This window comes from Panulirus ornatus, chromosome 52, assembly GCF_036320965.1.
Source record: "Panulirus ornatus isolate Po-2019 chromosome 52, ASM3632096v1, whole genome shotgun sequence".
Lineage (NCBI taxonomy): Eukaryota > Metazoa > Arthropoda > Malacostraca > Decapoda > Palinuridae > Panulirus > Panulirus ornatus.
The window spans coordinates 4,850,504-4,865,857 of record NC_092275.1 but is presented as its reverse complement, the minus strand read 5'-3'; the positions used below and the strand labels follow the sequence as shown (position 1 = coordinate 4,865,857).

The window sequence follows — 15,354 nt, the reverse complement described above, 5'->3', positions numbered from 1 at the left end:
TTTTTTTGCTTTGTCGCTGTCTCCCGCGTTTGCGAGGTAGCGCAAGGAAACAGACGAAAGAAATGGCCCAACCCACCCCCATACACATGTATATACATACGTCCACACACGCAAATATACATACCTACACAGTTTTCCATGGTTTACCCCAGATGCTTCACATGCCTTGATTCAATCCACTGACAGCACGTCAACCCCGGTATACCACATCGCTCCAATTCACTCTATTCCTTGCCCTCCTTTCACCCTCCTGCATGTTCAGGCCCCGATCACACAAAATCTTTTTCACTCCATCTTTCCACCTCCAATTTGGTCTCCCTTCTTCTCCTCGTTCCCTCCACCTCTGACACATATATCCTCTTGGTCAATCTTTCTTTTGAGATGTATAGGTATATATTTTGCGTGTGTGGACGTGTATGTATATACATGTGTATGTGGGTGGGTTGGGCCATTCGTCTGTTTTTCTTGTGCTACCTTGCTAACACGGGAGACAGCGACAAAGTAAAATAAGAATATTAGAAAAATAGAAAAATAGATTTATGTAATTTTTTCTTTTTTTCACATTTGTTTGCTATTTTCCACATTTGTGTGGTAGCACTAAGAACAGATGAAGAAATGGCTTCACTTATTCACATCCACTCTCTAGCTGCCATGTGTAATGCACAGAAACCAGAGCATTCTCTCCACAATCAGACCCATGAGACCTCTCTGTGACCTCCTCGACTTCTTCATATGCTTTGTTTCAGCCCATTGATAGCATGTTACCCCGTGTAAGCCTCTTTGCTCCAGTTTGCTTTACTACACCTCTCAACCTTCTGCATGCTCAGGCTCTGAACACTGAAAGCTTTCATTCTGTCATTCCACCTCCTTCGTTTCTGCCCTTTTTTCTCTCCACTTCTGACATTTATACCTCCTTAGTCATCCTCTCAGCAGACATCTTTTGTATGTGTCCAGACTATTTCAGAACACTATCTTCAGCTTTCTCATAAACACTCATTATTCTACCACACCTCTTTTTTATCCAATCATTTCTTATTTGATCAGCCTTCCTCACACCACCTATTGTCCTGACGTTTTGTTTCCAGCACACTCACCCTCCATATTTTTTCATCTAAATCTTATGCCTTACATCCTCATAATGCTGATTGGACCACTGTATCATCAAACATACACATCTTTGCCCACAAAGACAGTGACATCTTTCCATACATTCCTCAGTGCATCCAGGGCCTTCTCCTCAGCCATCCAGTGGCTCATTTCAGCTAACATGGTTCCATTTGCTTTTATGTCCATTCCCTTATACTTTATCTAAAGCAGTCTGCTTTCTTCAAGTTCTCCCCATTCAGACTCACATTTCAAATAATCAGTCTCTTTCTACTGCTAAACCCAGTAGCCTTGCTTTTATTCACATTTACTCTCAACTGTTTCTTTAACACATTCTCCCAAAGTCAGATACTAGTTTCTGCAATTTTTCACTCAAACATGCCATCAAGGCTGTCATCTGCAGACAACTGATTTATCTCCCAGGACCCTCACACTCGTGACATATTGCAGACCTGCTGCTCTTTCCAAGACCCTTGCATTCACCCCTGTCATCATCCCATCTATAAAAAATTTTAACAGCCTTGGTGACATCACACCCCCCACTGTAGGCCCTTACTCGTCTGGAACCACTGACCCTCCACTCTTCCTACTCGCATGCCCCTTTTTCTCTTGATAGAACTTCTTCACTACTTCCACCAGTTTTCCACCCATGCCATATATTTGTGAAACCTTCCTCAGAGCATCTCTATAACTTTATTATGTGCTTTCCCCAGGTCTATGAATATCACAAAAAAAAATTTTGTTTCTAAATGTTTCTAACACTCACTTTTAAAAGCAAACACCTAATTCATGCAACCTATACTACTCCTGAAGCCACATTGTTCCTCCCTATTCTGAGGCTGTGTACAGGCAACCACCCTATTACTCACCACTGTGCCGTACATTTTTAAACTTACACTGAACAAACTTATACCTATGTAATTTGAAAATTCACTTTTGTTCTCTTTGCCTTTATACATTGGCAGTATACAGGTATTCTGCCAATCCTTAGGCACCTCACCATGAGCCATGCTATCAATCTATCTATATCTTGGACACCCATACCCTCTAGGAACTCCCCTCAACAAGTGTCAACAGCAAAAATCTCCATTAATCCGTGTCCGTACATGCCTCCATCGCATACACCATTCCACACATTCTTCCGCTATTTCTCTCCCTTCAGTATTCCTGCACCCTATTTGGCCATGTCACAGGTGGTCTTCCACTCACACCAAGCCATTTAATTGTACTATCATACACTCTCCTTGTAAACTCCCAGTCTTGCATTCTTTCTACTTGCCCAAAGCCCCTCAAAGTATTATGTTTTACCCATTCTTCCACTCTACAATTCACTCCCTTTGCATTCCCCACCATATCACATCTGTCATACACCCTTTCATTTCTTTCTTCATTCCATCTAGTCACACCACATGCTCTTCTCAAATAGCTAATTTCCACAGTCTGGATTCCTGATCTCTGTGACTAATTCCAGGTCCATGTTTTGGCTGCATAGGTCAGGGTTGGGAGAACTATGCTGTCCCTTAATCCTCTCTTCACTTCTGTACTTACACCTCTGCCCATTATTATTTTATTAAGGACACAATGACTCTCTACCATGTACTGCTCTCTTCCTTATCTCTCCTTCCATATCACCACATTTACCCAAGATGGCTCCTAGATACTTAAATTCTCTCATTTCTCTCAGTCTCTTTCCTCCCATATCCTAAGTATTTTGAAGGTTTGTTGAATGTGTTTGATGATAGAGTGGCAGATATAGGGTGTTTTGGTCGAGGTGGTGTGCAAAGTGAGAGGGTTAGGGAAAATGATTTGGTAAACAGAGAAGAGGTAGTAAAAGCTTTGCGGAAGATGGAAGCCGGCAAGGCAGCAGGTTTGGATGGTATTGCAGTGGAATTTATTAAAAAAGGGGGTGACTGTATTATTGACTGGTTGGTAAGGTTATTTAATGTACGTATGACTCATGGTGAGGTGCCTGAGGATTGGCGGAATGCATGCATAGTGCCATTGTACAAAGGGAAAGGGGATAAGAGTGAGTGCTCAAATTACAGAGGTTAGAGTTGTTCGCAGGAGGATGGATGTGCTGGAAATGAGATGTTTGAGGACAATGTGTGGTGTGAGGTGGTTTGATCGAGTAAGTAACGTAAGGGTAAGAGAGATGTGTGGAAATAAAAAGAGCGTGGTTGAGAGAGCAGAAGAGGGTGTTTTGAAATGGTTTGGGCACATGGAGAGAATGAGTGAGGAAAGATTGACCAAGAGGATATATGTGTCGGAGGTGGAGGGAACGAGGAGAAGAGGGAGACCAAATTGGAGGTGGAAAGATGGAGTGAAAAGGATTTTGTGTGATCGGGGCCTGAACATGCAGGAGGGTGAAAGGAGGGCAAGGAATAGAGTGAATTGGAGCGATGTGGTATACAGGGGTTGACGTGCTGTCAGTGGATTGAATCAAGGCATTTGAAGCGTCCGGGGTAAACCATGGAAAGCTGTGTAGGTATGTATATTTGCGTGTGTGGACGTGTGTATGTACATGTGTATGGGGGGGGGTTGGGCCATTTCTTTCGTCTGTTTCCTTGCGCTACCTCGCAAACGCGGGAGACAGCGACGAGGTATAAAAAAAAAAAAAAAAAAAAGTTTGTTGAGTATTCCTGGTAAATTATATGGGAGGGTATTGATTGAGAGGGTGAAGGCATGTACAGAGCATCAGATTGGGGAAGAGCAGTGTGGTTTCAGAAGTGGTAGAGGATGTGTGGATCAGACGTTTGCTTTGAAGAATATATGTGAGAAATACTTAGAAAAGCAAATGGATTTGTACGTAGCATTTATGGATCTGGAGAAGGCATATGATAGAGTTGATAGAGATGCTCTGTGGAAGATATTAAGAATATATGGTGTGGGAGGCAAGTTGTTAGAAGCAGTGAAAAGTTTTTATCGAGGATGTAAGGCATGTGTACGTGTAGGAAGAGAGGAAAGTGATTGGTTCTCAGTGAATGTAGGTTTGTGGCAGGGGTGTGTGATGTCTCCATGGTTGTCTAATTTGTTTATGGATGGGGTTGTTAGGGAGGTAAATGCAAGAGTTTAGGAAAGAGGGGCAAGTATGAAGTCTGTTGTGGATGAGAGAGCTTGGGAAGTGAGTCAGTTGTTGTTCGCTGATGATACAGCGCTGGTGGCTGATTCATGTGAGAAACTGCATAAGCTGGTGACTGAGTTTGGTAAAGTGTGTGAAAGAAGGAAGTTAAGAGTAAATGTGAATAAGAACAAGGTTATTAGGTACAGTAGGGTTGAGGGTCAAGTCAATTGGGAGGTAAGTTTGAATGGAGCAAAACTGGAGGAAGTAAAGTGTTTTAGATATCTGGGAGTGGATCTGGCAGCGGATGGAACCATGGAAGCGGAAGTGGATCATAGGGTGGGGGAGGGGGCGAAAATCCTGGGAGCCTTGAAGAATGTGTGGAAGTCGAGAACATTATCTCGGAAAGCAAAAATGAGTATGTTTGAAGGAATAGTGGTTCCAACAATGTTTTATGGTTGCGAGGCGTGGGCTATGGATAGAGTTGTGCGCAGGAGGATGGATGTGCTGGAAATGAGATGTTTGAGGACAATGTGTGGTGTGAGGTGGTTTGATCGAGTAAGTAACGTAAGGGTAAGAGAGATGTGTGGAAATAAAAAGAGCGTGGTTGAGAGAGAAGAAGAGGGTGCTTTGAAATGGTTTGGGCACATGGAGAGAATGAGTGAGGAAAGATTGACCAAGAGGATATATGTGTCGGAGGTGGAGGGAACGAGAAGTGGGAGACCAAATTGGAGGTGGAAAGATGGAGTGAAAAAGATTTTGTGTGATCGGGGCCTGAACATGCAGGAGGGTGAAAGGAGGGCAAGGAATAGAGTGAATTGGATGGATGTGGTATACCGGGGTTGACGTGCTGTCAGTGGATTGAATCAGGGCATGTGAAGCGTCTGGGGTAAACCATGGAAAGCTGTGTAGGTATGTATATTTGCATGTGTGGACGTATGTATATACATGTGTATGGGGGTGGGTTGGGCCATTTCTTTCGTCTGTTTCCTTGCGCTACCTCGCAAACGCGGGAGACAGCGACAAAGAAAAAAAAAGAAAAAAAATCCTAAGCACAATATAGTACACCTTCCTCTTTTGCTCTGTATAGTTTTACAAAATCTATACTTTCACTATGTTTCCTTTCAAACCCCATCACTTTAATTTTACTTGCATTTACCTTCAATTGCATATGCTTATGCACATCATAAAATACATTTACAACCTTCTGCAATTCCTCTTCACTCTCAGCAAACAACACAGTAACATATGCAAACAGGCTTTCCACTCGCCACCATATCTCACTGCCTTAATCCATTTCTGCACCAATTTTCCCTAGCTTTGTCATCACTCTCGTATCACAAAGGACGTAAGGGGAATGAGGGAGGAATGGGATGTATTTAGGGAAGCGGTGATGGCTTGCGTAAAAGATGTTTATGACATGAGAAGCGTGGGAGGTGGGCAGATTAGAAAGGGTAGTGAGTGGTGGGTTGAAGAAGTAAGATTATTAGTGAAAGAGAAGAGAGAGGCATTTGGACAGTTTTAGGGGAAATAACACAAATGACTGGGAGATGTATAAAAGAAAGAGGCAGGAGGTCAAGAGAAAGGTGCAAAAGGTGAAAAAGAGGGCAAATGAGAGTTGGGGTGAGAGAGTATCATTAGATTTTAAGAAGAATAAAAAGATGTTTTGGAAGGAGGTAAATAAAGTGCATAAGACAAGGGAACAAATGGGAACATCAGTGAAGGGGGCAAATGGGGAGGTGATAACAAGTAGTGGTGATGTGAGAAGGAGATGGAATGAGTATTTTAACTGGTTGGTAAAGTTATTTAATGTATGTATGACTCATGGTGAGGTGCCTGAGGATTGGCAGAATGCTTGCATAGTGCCACTGTGCAGAGGGATAGGGGATAAAAATGAGTGCTCAAATTACAGAGGTATAAGTTTGTTGAGTATTTCTGGGTAATGATATGGGAGGGTATTGATTGAGAGGGCGAAGGCATGTACAGAACATCAGATTGGGGAAGAGCAGTGTGGTTTCAGAAGTGGTAGATGATGTGTGGATCAGGTGTGTGCTTTGAAGAATGTTTGTGAGAAATACTCAGAAAAGCAAATGGATGTGTATTTTGCATTTATGGATCTGGAGAAAGCATATGATAGAGTTGATAGAGATGCTCTGTGGAAGGTATTAAGAATATATGGTGTGGTAGGCAAGTTGTTAGAAGCAGGGAAAAGTTTTTATCGAGGATGTAAGGCATGTTTACGAGTAGGAAGAGAGGAAAGTGATTGGTTCCAAGTGAATGTTGGTTTGTGGCAGGGGTGCATGATGTCTCCATAGTTGTTTAATTTGTTTATGGATGGGGTTGTTAGGGAGGTGAATGCAAAAGTTTTGGAAAGATTCATATGAGAAACTGCAGAAGCTGGTGACTGAGTTTGGTAAAGTGTGTGGAAGAAGAAAGCTGAGAGTAAATGTGAATAAGGGCAAGGTTATTAGGTACAGTAGGGTTGAGGGACAAGTCAATTGGGAGGTAAGTTTGAATAGAGAAAAACTGGAGGAAGTGAAGTATTTTAGATATTTGGGAGTGGATTTGGCAGTGGATGGAACCATGGAAGTGGAAGTAAATCATAGGGTGGGGGAGGGGGCGAAAGTTCTGGGAGTGTTGAAGAATGTGTGGAATTTGAGAACGTTATCTTGGAAAGCAAAAATGGGTATGTTTGAAGGAATAGTGGTTCCAACAATGTTATATGGTTGCAAGGTATGGGCTATAGATAGAGTTGTGCGGAGGAGGGTGGATGTGTTGGAAATGAGATGTTTGAGGACAATATGTGGTGTGAGGTGGTTTGATCGAGTAAGTGATGAAAGGGTAAGAGAGATGTATGGTAATAAAAAGAGGGTGTTTTGAAATGGTTTGGTCGCATGGAGAGAATGAGTGAGGAAAGATTGACAAAGAGGATGTATGTGTCAGAGGTGGAGAGAATGAGAAGTGGGAGACCTCCTTGGAGGTGAAAAGATGGAGTGTAAAGGATTTTGAGCAGTCTGGGCCTGAACATGCAGGAAGGTGAAAGGCGTGCAAGGAGTAGAGTGGAATTGGAACAATGTGGTATACCGGGGTCTACATGCTGTCAGCGGATTGAGCCAGGGCGTGTAAAGCGTCTTGGGTAAACCATGGAAAGTTCTGTGGGGCCTGGATGTGGAGAGGGAGCTGTGGTTTTGGTGCATTATACATGACAGCTAGAGACTGAGTGTGAACAGATGTGGCCTTTTTTGTCTTTTCCTAGCACTACCTTGCATACATGCATGGGAGGGGGTTCTCATTTCATGTGTGGCTGGGTGGTGATGGGAATGAATAAGACAGCAAGTATGAATTATGTACATGTGTATATATGTATATGTCTGTGTATGTATACATATTTATACGTTGAAATGTATAGGTATGTATATGTGCGTGTGTGGATGTGTATGTACATGCATGTGTATTTGGGTGGGTTGGGCCACTCTTTCGTCTGTTTCCTTGTGCTACCTCGCTAACGCGGGAGGTGGTGACAAAGTATGATAATAATTTCCTTTCATACTATTTGCCATTTCCCGCGTCAGCGAGGTAGCGTTAAGAACAAAGGACTGGGCCTTTGAGGGAATATCCTCACCTGGCCCCCTTCTCTGTTCTTTCTTTTTGGAAAATTAAAAAAAAAGAGAGGGGAGGATTTCCAGCCACCCGCTCCCTCCCATTTTAGTCGCCTTCTACGACATGCAGGGAATACGTGGGAAGTATTCTTTCTCCCCTGTCTCCAGGGATAGTAATAATAATGAAAGAATACTTCCCACGTATTCCCTGTGTGTCGTAGAAGGCGACTAAAAGGGAAGGGAGCGGGGGGCTGGAAATCCTCCCCTCTCTTTTTTTTTTTTTTTTTTTTTCCAAAAGAAGGAACAGAGAAGAGGTCCAAGTGAGGATATTCCCTCAAAGGCCCAGTCCTCTGTTCTTAACGCTACCTCGCTATCGTGGGAAATAGCGAATAGTATGAAAAAAAAAAAAAATATTTATATGTATTAAAGTGCCATGGTGACATCACACAGCCCTGCCTCACGCCCACATGTATCCCAAAACTTTCGCTCAGCTCTCCATCCATTTGCACATGCATTTGCTCCTCTATAGAAGGCTTTCACACCATCCTACAGTTGCCCCCTATACCATATATCCTTGACACACCTCACACTTTCTCCAGATCCATAAAAGATGCATACTTCTTATCTTTCACAAGAGACTTCTCCAATTTCGTTTTTACAACAAAAATCTTATCCATTTATCCCCTACCTTTCCTAAAACCCTTTGCTCTTCATTATTCTGCATTCAGTCACTTTCATCATTTTGTCAATCGATATTCTTGCATACACTTTCCCTGGTTTACTTAACAGTCTTATTCCCATATAGTTGCTACATACATCCTGAGCACATTTTCTTTTGAATAAAGGAATGATAATAGCTTTCACCCAATCCATAGGTACAACCTTCTGTTTTTATGCTAAATTACATATAAGATACATCCACTCTATCACACTTTCTCCTCCATACTTCAGCATTTCAGCCATAATCTCATCCACTTAAGGTGCCTCTCCTACTTTCAGCCTCATTATTGCCATTCTTACCTCCCTTTTAGCTACACGTCTTTGCACTTGCATCCTCTTACCTCAATCCCCCATTCCCATGTATGTAACAACTGCTGCCTGTCCTTCTCCCACGTTCATCAGTTCTCAAAATGCTCTTTCCATCTTCCATTCACTTCCTCCTTTTGATTTAGCAACTCCCCTTCTGTATTTTTCACATTGTTTCCACATTTATATTGTTTTACACCTTCCAGTATAGTTTCTTATTATCCTGAAACTTTACACTTAACTTCCTTCCAAAATCTAAATCTACTTTTTCTTTGCTTTCCTCTATCAGCTTCTTAACATTCTTCTTCCACATTTTCTATTCTTCCCTCCTCCTTTGCAGAATTCCAGTTGTACATTCCTGTTGAACAGTCTACCATATGCCTTTTTTTTCTCTTCCACAGCATTTCTGATGTCTTCTGCCCTTTTTATTCCTGTATCTTACTACTGTTTATTCTACAACCTTTACTAGTGTTTCTCTAAACATTTTATACACCTTATTCACACATGACTGCATTCCTACATTCACTGCACTTCCATCTAAGCTTTCAGTTACCTTCCTGTCATACTCCTTCCAGCATTTTTCCTGATTCATCTTCTTGCTTGCCAACACTTTTACCTCTTCATTTTTCCTTCCACCATACCTCCACTTCTCCCTGATCCTCACCCCCACAAGAACTGCGAAATGGTCAGTCTCCAAAGAATCCCCTCACAACTCAAGCATTTAGCACTGATTTTCTCAATCTTTCATCCACTACCACATAGCCAGTCAAAGCCTTTTGGTCTTCTTTTCCATCATTCATCATCCATGTATGTCTGTGGATCATCTTGCGCTGAAAAAATGTATTTGCAAGGAATAAACCCCTCTCAGCACAAATTTATTTTATTTATTTTGCTTTGTCGCTGTCTCCCGCGTTTGCGAGGTAGCGCAAGGAAAAATATCAGCACAAATATCCTCAAGATAACTTTCATTCTCGTTTACTCGAGGCACTCCCCATTTGCCAGCTACCTCACCAGTTTCATCACATCCCACTTTCGCATTCATATCACCCAATACGACCATGTTTCTCTCATGCGCAAATCCATTTATACAGTCATTCACTTTCTCCAGAAAAGCTTATTTTCATCCTTACCCCGGACAGTCATCGTATTTGCAGGCACATATACCCATGCTTACTTCACAGTTCCAATCTTTCCTTTCACCCACACTATTCTTGATCCATTTCATTCATGCACTGTAATACCCTCTCATGCACTTGGTGATAACAGAATTGCACACTCTTCTTTTCCTCTTCCATGATGATTTTCACCCATTCCCATCCATGCCACACCTCCTTCCAGACCCTCCCACAAATTGAATTCATCATTTCCATTTTTGCTCCACACACCCTACCCAAGGATATGGGTTTCCCCAGTCTTAGCACATCTACCTTCTCATATCTTTTCCAATACCTATGGCCTGGCACATTTCAAAAGACAGGTCTTTCACATCCTCAAAAATTCATAAATAGTTTCCCATGTCTTTTTGTTTTCCACATCATAATTCCCTCTTTATTTCAATTAAGGCCTGGCCTTGATGTGGACTTTTGTCCGTGACTGGAGCCTGCAACATGAAAAAGTTTTAAATCTCCCTACAATCTCCCTCCTTTTACACTTATCAATCAGTCATCCCATTCACATTCACCGTCATCACCTTCTGTCACTCATCTCTTTTAACCCTCAGCATAGCTGGTAGACTCCAGTGCAGCTTCTTAGCCTTTTGTTCCTCACACTTGACAGGTCGCTGGCAGAGGGCAACTCCAGTGCAGTTTCCAGAAGCAGTGAGTTTCCAAAATTATCAAAAAAAAAAAAAAAAAAAAATTAGTGACAGCACACCTCAGGTGTTTGTCTAAGTCTAAGTCTAAAAGTATTGCTCTGATGTAATTGGGCAACATACGTACATACATAAATTTCAAAACTTTCAAACTATTCACCATTTCCCGCGTTAGCGAGGTAGCGTTAAGAACAGAGGACTGGGCCTTTTTTGGAATATCCTCACCTGGCCCCCTCTGTTCCTTCTTTTGGAAAATTAAAAAAAAGACGAGAGGGGAGGATTTCGAGCCCCCCGCTCCCTCCCCTTTTAGTCGCCTTCTACGACACGCAGGGAATACGTGGGAAGTATTCTTAATCCCCTATCCCCAGGGATAACATACATAAATACATACATTAAAAAGCCAAAGTAACCAATCAGTGTCACAGCCACCTCCTTTTTTGAGAAATTCAGCAGCATTCCCATACACTCCATCTGCTTTGCCACACTTCATCATATGTAAGGCTTATGTGAGGCTTTCACTACCTCTCTTTTCACCAGTCCTTTTGCCAAGAGTCTCTTACTTCACATAGCTCCCTGACCCAAACATCCCACATCTGCCAAGCTAACATCAAAGACATTTAATGGTCCTTCAGAGTACTTTTTCCATCTCTTCAGCTCATCCCTGCCTATTACATCTTCCTCATTTGCCCCTTCACTGTTTCCAGTTGTTTTTGTTTTTCCTTACACTGTTAACCTCCTGCCAAAACATTTTCTTATTTTCCCTGAAGTTTACAGGTACTTGCTCACCTTAGCTTTCATTTACATTCTTTTTCAGCCCCTGCACATTCCTTTTTACCTTTTGCTATTTTCTTTTGTATATCTTGCAGTCACTTGCATTCCTTCTCTGCAAACATTGTCCATATGCCTCTTTTTTCTTTCATTAGCAAGTTTCTCAACTGACCACTCATTACCATATCTCACATGCCACTCAGTTGTCTTGCATGTCAGCATTGCTTTCCTAAGCACCCCTCATCCTTAACCCTAGCTTTATGTACTCCCTTCTTTTGCCATTCTATTTCAAGTCTCTCATGGTAGCTTTTCAATCAAGCCTCTTTTCTAAGCTCCTTACTTTCACCACCCTCTTCCCCGGCCTTATAATTTCCTTTTTTTTTCCTGAAGCCTCAGTAAACCTTCACCCTTGTTTTCATCAAGTAATGATTATACATTCCACCAGCTGCCATCAGAACATATTCCCATCCAAGTCTCCTTTTTGTATGCCTGTCAATTAGTGTAATCCAGTAATGTTCACATACAATCTTTCTCATTTACCCCTATATTTTATGCATGTTCTTGTTTTTAAACCAGGTATATTCAATTACCAGTCCTTTTTCAGCACACAAATGCTGCAAGCTGTTCACTGTTTTCTGTCACACCAGTGGATACCCCATGCCTCCTAACTATACCATCAGTACCCACTCTCATGTTCTGTTCACCCACCACGAAAAACTGGCCTTTCAATTTAAATTTAATGACATGCTTAATCAGCTGCTCCCAAAACACTCCCCCACTCCACACACACACACACACACACACACACACACACACACACACACACACACACACACACACACACACACACGCTTCTGGGTGCATAAGCACTAATAATCACCCTTTTATCATAATCCAATTCATTTTTACCCACATCAGGTGGGACTCACCTCTACACACTTTCACACATTTCCACAACCCCTCCTTTGCTGTTTTCCTGACACTAACCCCTGACTTTACCCTTAACATGTTTCCAAACCATTCATCCCCCTTCCCCATGAGTTTTGTTTCATTTAGCTCTAGAATATTCAGGTTCCTGTCCTCAAATATATCACCTATCTCGCTCTTTTTCTAATCTTCACATAGGCAGACATTCAGACACCCCAACCTAAGCCACTGGGGAGAGTGAACACTCCTGGCTTGGCTCCTCCTTCTGTTCTAAGTTTTAGAGATTGAAATATGTGTCTTTTCCTGTTAGAAGTAAATAGAATACTTTCTATTTAGAAGTAAATAGAATGATTTCTCCCCTGTCCCTGGGGATAGGGGAGAAAGAAAACTTCCCACGCATTCCTCACGTGTCGTAGAAGGCGACTAAAGGGGACGGGAGCGGGGGGCCAGAAACCCTCCCCTCCTTGTATTTTAACTTTCTAAAAGGGGAAACAGAAGAAGGAGTCACGCGAGGAGTGCTCATCCTCCTCGAAGGCTCAGATTGGGGTGTCTAAATGTGTTTGGATGTAACCAAGATGAGAAAAAAGGAGAGATAGGTTGTATGTTTGAGGAAAGGAACCTGGATGTTTTGGCTCTGAGTGAAACGAAGCTAAAGGGTAAAGGGGAAGAGTGGTTTGGGAATGTCTTGGGAGTAAAGTCAGGGGTTAGTGAGAGGACAAGAGCAAGGGAAGGAGTAGCACCACTCCTGAATCAGGAGTTGTGGGAGTATGTGATAGAGTGTAAGAAAGTAAATTCTGGATTGATATGGGTGAAACTGAAAGTTGATGGAGAGAGATGGGTGATTATTGGTGCATATGCACCTGGGCATGAGAAGAAAGATCATAAGAGGCAAGTGTTTTGGGAGCAGCTGAATGAGTGTGTTAGTGGTTTTGATGCACAAGACTGGGTTATAGTGATGGGTGATTTGAATGCAAAGGTGAGAAATGTGGCAGTTGAGGGAATAATTGGTATACATGGAGTGTTCAGTGTTGTAAATGGAAGTGGTGAAGAGCTTGTAGATTTATGTGCTGAAAAAGGACTGGTGATTGGGAATACCTGGTTTAAAAAGCGAGATATACATAAGTATATGTATGTAAGTAGGAGAGATGGCCAGAGAGCGTTATTGGATTACGTGTTAATTGATAGACGCACGAAAGAGAGACTTTTGGATGTTAATGTGCTGAGAGGTGCAACTGGAGGGATGTCTGATCATTGTCTTGTGAAGGCGAAGGTGAAGATTTGTGGGGGTTTTCAGAAGAAAAGAGAGAATGTTGGAGTGAAGAGAGTGGTGAGAGTAAGTGAATTTGGGAAGGAGACTTGTGTGAGGAAGTACCAGGAGAGACTGAGTACAGAATGGAAAAAGGTGAGAACAAAGGAGGTAAGGGGAGTGTGGGAGGAATGGGATATATTTAGGGAAGCAGTGATGGCTTGCGCAAAAGATGCTTGTGGCATGAGAAGTGTGGGAGGTGGGTTGATTAGAAAAGGTAGTGAGTGGTGGAATGAAGAAGTAAGATTATTGGTGAAAGAGGGGAGAGAGGCATTTGAACGATTTTTGCAGGGAAAAAATGCAAATGAGTGGGAGAGGTATAAAAGAAAGAGGCAGGAGGTCAAGAGAAAGGTGCAAGAGGTGAAAAAGAGGGCAAATGAGAGTTGGGGTGAGAGAGTATCATTAAATTTCAGGGAGAATAAAAAGATGTTTTGGAAGGAGGTAAATAAAGTGTGTAAGACAAGGGAGCAAATGGGAAATTCAGTGAAGGGGGCTAATGGGGAGGTGATAACAAGTAGTGGTGATGTGAGAAGGAGATGGAGTGAGTATTTTGAAGGTTTGTTGAATGTGTTTGATGATAGAGTGGCAGATGTAGGGTATTTTGGTCGAGGTGGTGTGCAAAGTGAGAGGGTTAGGGAAAATGATTTGGTAAATAGAGAAGAGGTAGTAAAAGATTTACGGAAAATGAAAGCCGGCAAAGCATCAGGTTTGGATGGTATTGCAGTGGAATTTATTAAAAAAGGGGGTGACTGTATTGTTGACTGGTTGGTAAGGTTATTTAATGTATGTATGATTCATGGTGAGGTGCCTGAAGATTGGCAGAATGCTTGCATAGTGCCATTGTACAAAGGCAAAGGGGATAAGAGTGAGTGCTCAAATTACAGAGGTATAAGTTTGTTGAGTATTCCTGGTAAATTATATGGGAGGGTATTGATTGAGAGGGTGAAGGCATGTACAGAGCATCAGATTGGGGAAGAGCAGTGTGGTTTCAGAAGTGGTAGAGGATGAGTGGATCAGGTGTTTGCTTTGAAGAATGTCTGTGAGAAATACTTAGAAAAACAAATGGATTTGTATGTAGCATTTATGGATCTGGAGAAGGCATATGATAGAGTTGATAGAGATGCTCTGTGGAAGGTTTTAAGAATATATGGTGTGGGTGGCAAGTTGTTAGAAGCAGTGAAAAGTTTTTATCGAGGATGTAAGGCATGTGTACGTGTAGGAAGAGAGGAAAGTGATTGGTTCTCAGTGAATGTAGGTTTGCGGCAGGGGTGTGTGATGTCTCCATGGTTGTTTAATTTGTTTATGGATGGGGTTGTTAGGGAGGTGAATGCAAGAGTTTTGGAAAGAGGGGCAAGTATGCAGTCTGTTGTGGATGAGAGAGCTTGGGAAGTGAGTCAGTTGTTGTTCGCTGATGATACAGCACTGGTGGCTGATTCATGTGAGAAACTGCAGAAGCTGGTGACTGAGTTTGGTAAAGTGTGTGAAAGAAGAAAATTAAGAGTAATTGTGAATAAGAGCAAGGTTATTAGGTACAGTAGGGTTGAGGGTCAAGTCAATTGGGAGGTAAGTTTGAATGGAGAAAAACTGGAGGAAGTAAAGTGTTTTAGATATCTGGGAGTGGATCTGGCAGCGGATGGAACCATGGAAGCGGAAGTGAATCATAGGGTGGGGGAGGGGGCGAAAATTCTGGGATCCTTGAAGAATGTTTGGAAGTCGAGAACATTATCTCAGAAAGCAAAAATGAGTATGTTTGAAG

The 15,354-nt window shown here is 42.2% G+C and overlaps 2 protein-coding genes across 3 annotated transcripts in view; one reads left to right on the top strand and one right to left on the bottom strand.

Annotated features, from left to right (window-relative positions):
• LOC139765003 (hematopoietic prostaglandin D synthase-like) overlaps positions 1 to 15,354 on the bottom strand; it is a 205,735-nt gene that overhangs the window by 35,392 nt on the left and 154,989 nt on the right. The gene's annotated exons all lie outside the window — the stretch shown is intronic.
• LOC139765001 (Fanconi anemia group D2 protein-like) overlaps positions 1 to 15,354 on the top strand; it is a 370,225-nt gene that overhangs the window by 266,847 nt on the left and 88,024 nt on the right. The window lies entirely within an intron of this gene.